Source organism: Galeopterus variegatus, unplaced genomic scaffold (genome assembly GCF_000696425.1).
Source record: "Galeopterus variegatus unplaced genomic scaffold, G_variegatus-3.0.2 Scaffold229, whole genome shotgun sequence".
In the NCBI taxonomy this organism is placed as follows: domain Eukaryota; kingdom Metazoa; phylum Chordata; class Mammalia; order Dermoptera; family Cynocephalidae; genus Galeopterus; species Galeopterus variegatus.
This window is the reverse complement of record NW_007726340.1, coordinates 506,828-511,731: the sequence shown is the minus strand read 5'-3', so window position 1 is coordinate 511,731 and position 4,904 is coordinate 506,828. Positions and strand designations below refer to the sequence as shown.

Sequence of the window (4,904 nt, the reverse complement as noted above, 5' to 3'; positions counted from 1 at the left end):
CCCTTTCCCAACTGCATGACCTCGGGCATTTGGTAAGGGGTGCAGAGGACTTTACCTCTCTGAGCCTCAGTTTCCTCATATGTAACAGGTGATAATGGTACCCACTTTGTGGGGTAGTTGTGAGGGTGCAAAGAGTTTGTAGATGCAAAGTACCTAAGTTCCTGGCCCTGAGCATTAGTGGGCTGTTAATATTAGTTTGGGAGAATCTTACACCCCAAGGACTGCAGGCATGGGGTGGGGGCCTAGCCCCTAGGGTTGATGCCCAGGTCTCAGACTTGTGCCTTGGGAAGGATTCAAGGGAAGGGAAGAGGAGTACAAGGAACCATCGAGAGGAAAGGGCGGGATCGGTTTCTCCCAGCTTCTCAGTGTTCCAAATAGGGTGACTGAGGCCCAGAGAGTACCCGGACTTGCCGTGGTTGCAAGCTTAGCAGTGTGATATTGCCTTTTGTTGGTATGTTGCTGCCAGGAAGCAAATGGTGAATGCAGAGTCCTGAGGGTTGCCCAGGCCACTGAGAGGAACTAGATCTGAGACAAAGGGCTTGGGGACACAGAGTCAGTGCCTGGTCCTGAGGTCTTGGAGGGCCCTCCTCAGACAGGAAAAAACCCATATCCCCTCCCCGAGCCTGGCCTTCAGGACTCAGCAGAACCCAGCATTTTCCAGGGCTGAGATCTTACCACGCTGGGTGGGGTCTACAGACCAGCCGTAGCAGCCTCACCTGGGGGCTTGTCAGAGCTGCAGAACCTCGGGCCCAGCCCTGACTCACTGCGTCAGATTGCACCTCACAAAGAAGTGCGCATTAGCTTTTGAGGAGTGGGGAGGCTGTGCCCAGAAGACGACCCACCTGCCCTGGAGGACAGGCCACCCCTCTGGGGGAAGACCCCGACTCTCAGTCCCAGAATGCCCTCCCCAGCTTTGTCTCACACGTGCAGCTTCCGGGGAGGCAGGGAAAGCCCAAGACTTGGGCTGGCTCCCCACAAGCAGGTGGCTCTGGAAGTGGCTACCCTTTATTGAGCCTTCACCAGCTGCTAAGAGCATTATCCCGTTTGGTCTCACAGTAGCCTTGTAGGGTAGTGTTTAATTCAGAGTATTTTATGGCTGGAACCTGAAGCACAGAGAGGTTAAACAAACTGCCCAAGGTCACCCAGCAGATACGTGTGCAGGAGCTGGGATTTGACCCAGACTGTCTGGCACCAGGGTCCAATCATTCAGTCAGGGTGGGCGGGGGGCAAGCGGGAGATGGCAGCTCCCCTCACGCCAAAGCCAGCCCCCAGCCACCTGTGAGCCTTCACAATTATTTGGCCTGGCTGTTGTGAGTCTGACCTCTCTCGAGAGCCTCCCTTTCTGGAGCATAGGAGGCCTGCCATTCTCCACTCCGTGAAACAGCCAAGAGGGATTCTCCTACAACTTTCCAGAACAAAGCAGTTCTGGGGTCAGGCCAAGTCAGCTATGTACAGCTGGAAGAGACTCTCTCCCCCCAGAAGTCAGGGAGGAGGGAGTTCTGGAAGGGTCTGGTGCAGTTGAAGGTGAGGCCCAAGGGGGCTGGGCTGGGAAGCCATGCACAGAACACAAGCAGAAACTATTCTGTTGGCCCTGGGAGAAAACCAGGAGTGTTCAAACCAGCTGGGCGCTGGACTCAGACAGTTGCCCCTGCCTCGTGTTTGCTCTTAAACACCTCCACATTCCATGGCTGTTGGGAAGAGAGGAAAATCAGCCAGTTGTCCACTCAGACACAGGATGAGGCCGCAGCTGAAAACCAAAGGCAAATGTTTTCCATCCTGAGGAAAGCTTCCCAGGCGGCCCCCAGGCCGGGCTCCGGAGCAGCGGCTGGTGGCGCTTCCCCAGAGGTTGGTGTGTCTGGTCACCAGGCTACGTGTCTGGGGAGCTGGCCAGGATCCATCCCCCACCCAGGGAGAGCTGGGGGCAGCAGCCTGTCCATCCAAGGCATGCCATAAATGGAAGCTCCCTTCCTGGCAGGGCAGTCAGGCTGCTGGGGGACCAGGAGGACACCACAGACCCAGCGGTTCCCCACATGAATATTAAAGTAGGAGCTGTCTGTTATTTTGTTGTTGGGGGGAGGAGATATAACCACCCAAAGCCGCTAGGCCCTAAATGAACTCGTATTTTTCATCATAGCAGTCACCACGCGCGTTTGAAGCGTAGTAGTACATGGCTCTGTGAAATTTAGGTTTGGTCTTCAGATGAAGAAAGACTTTTGTGGACTCAGGCCCCATGACAGTAATTCTGCAGCCCCAGGAGCCAAACCCCCACATGGGAACCCTTAAAAGGGGTGGGGGGAGTCGGTTGTGGCAGGCTGTGGCACTTCTCTCTCCAGTCCCCCATTACACCCTGCCCCTGCCCTTCTCTCCCAAGAAAACCAGTTTTCTAAAATTCCCAAAGGAGGACATCATCTATCCATAAATACTATCCATCTGTACTAAAGCCTGCAGGCACCTCCCTGATGCCCAGCTTGAGGCCCTACCCACAGGGCCCTGGGTGGGGAGCAGGGGAGGGCCCCCAGATGCTGGTGTTTGCCATGGCCTCTTCCCCTCGCTAGAGCTCAGTTACCATGTCTGTGAAATGAGAGGTGACGTCACCTCCTAGAAGAGCAGTTTGAGGGTTAGAAGTAAAATCCATCAAGGCACCTTGGACATAGGAAGGGGACCAGACAGCATCTGACTTCGATGGTGCTGCTATTACACTGTCTCAATCCAAGGGTTGCCAAGAACTTTCCAGCTCTGAGGAAGGCCCTGCGCCCAGTGTCTGGCTGACTAGGGGGAGAAGCCCCTTGAGAACCCTGCTCTGCCATACTAGGCCCTGCTTGTGCTTAGGAGGCCCTGTCCCCGTCTCTTCCCTCTTGGGCCTGCCTTGCCTCCAGGGTAGGCAAGGTCCTCACAGCCCGAGCCACTGGCCCAAGGGAGTCACCAGCCCAGCCCTGCAGCAGCTGCTGTCCTGCATCTGTATTCCACTCACATTCTCACGCCTCCCTGGTGCTGAGCCTGCCGGGCTCCTTACCTCTCTGCAGTAATCCCACCACCAGAGGCTGCTCACTTGGGGTGGAGGCCCAGCCCTCCTCACCCCACCTGCACCCCCAGCCCTCAAGGCCAGTTTCCTCTATCCCAGCCAAGCCTCAGGGAGAAATCCATTCCAGGTTCCCAAACAGGCTGTGTTGTTTCCTGCCACTAAGCCAGGCAGCTCCTGGCAGCTGGAATGCCGCCTCCTTTCTTCCTGGCCCACCACTTGCTCCGGTTCTCCCTTCTCTGGACTGCAGCGGTTTTGTTATCCCACCTCCTTCGGGAGGAGGTGCTCCAGGGGCCCTGTGCCTGTGGGGCTCCAGGATTGGGCACTGAGCAGTCTGGAAAATGTCAAGTGACGAGGATTGTAGTCAAAGCCCCAGGGGGGCTTCTGGGTTCAGCCAGCTCCCCTGCTGCCCCCCTCCTTTTGTGGGAAGGACAGGCTGGGGTTTGGGTGGGTGGCCTTTTGGAGAGCAGGGTAACGGGAGCGGACGTGAACTTCCTGCGGCCTCATCCCCTGAGGAAGGGCGGGGGAGACTGAGCTGCTGAGCCTGCTGGGGAAGGGGCTGGGGGGAGGGGGGAAGGTGGGTCTCCAGGAGGGCGAGCCCGAGAAGAGCGGGGGAGGCGTGAAAGTGCCTTCGCTGCGTCCCCACTGTGCGCCCGTGGCACTTCCCCAGCCTCTGGCACGGCACTGGTAGGGGTGGGGTCTGCCTTGAAGTTGTTGGTGTGGCAAGCCCGCTGCTGTTTAAATGGTGTGTTTGTTTGGAGTGGCTTAGGGAGGGGACTGGGGGGGCAGCGCCCCACTTGGCGCCGCCGCTGCTGCGGGAGGGTCCGCGTGTTAGAAGCTCCAGCTTCGTAGATGACTGAAGAAGGGTGGGCGTTGAGAAGGCCGAAAGCCAGAGTGGGGCTCGGCGCCCCGGGCCGGCCGCCCCCCGTTTGCGGGGGGAGGGCAGGAGCCGCCTCTCGCAGTCACTCTGCGCGCGGGGTGGGAGGGAGAGAGGGAGGCGAGGGGACGAGAGCGCCGGGCTCCCCGCCCCCATCCCACCCGGTTCCAATATTTCGCAGAAAGGCACGCGGCTCCTAATCGGTCCTTTCCAGGCTGAGATTTAGCCGCGCGATGCCCGCGCAGGGGCGGGGGCTGCGGGCCGGGGGAGGCGCGCAGAGTCCGGAGTCGCCGAGCGAGGTGAGGAGCCCGCGTCCTCGGCTGGTGGAGCGGGCGGGCGGGCGCGCAAACCCGAGAGGCAGATATAGAAAGGGGGGCAGGTTAAAAATAACCCTCTCCGGCTGGGAAGCTCGCGCGCGCTCTCTCGCCTCGTTCGGTGCCAGAGGACTCCAGGGGAGGTGGCGTTGGGGAGGGCAGAGCGGGATTCCCCCTCCTCCGCCGGGCGGGGTGCCCGCCTGCNCCGTGACCTTGCTGGGGTCAGCGGGTTTGGCTGCGGAGGAGGCTGCGCGGCGTCTGTGGTGGCGCTTTCCGGATTGGCGCAGAGGCCAGGACACAAGGCGGGGGCGGGCGGGGGCGTGAGGGGGACACGAATAGAAGGTGAAATTTTACCTGCCCCCGAGGGAGTCCTGCGGGTTTTCTCCCGGCAGCAGCAGGAGCTCTGCCTTTGTCTTACACGCCTGAAACATCTGTTGCCGAGGGGCGGTGAGGCCGCAAACGACCCCCACACCCCCGGCGCGGCGCCCCCGTCCCCGGCGTGGCCCAGCCAGGTTCCAGGACGCGCGGCGCCGCGTTAACCCTGCTCGCGCCAGGGCGCACGCAGTCCAAGCCCCGGCGAGGGGCACCTCGACCCCGGCCCCAGAACGGGCGCTAACGGGGGCGCCCGGTAGCCGTCCCCCCCCCCCGCGAAGGGGGGGGGGGCCCCGGTGGGGGCCGGGGGGGCCGGGGGGGC

The 4,904-nt window shown here is 60.7% G+C and overlaps 1 pseudogene; it reads right to left on the bottom strand.

The window, feature by feature from the left end:
* Positions 1 to 1,292: 1,292 nt before the first annotated feature.
* LOC103585318 lies at positions 1,293 to 1,681 on the bottom strand (annotated as a pseudogene).
* Positions 1,682 to 4,904: the final 3,223 nt, after the last annotated feature.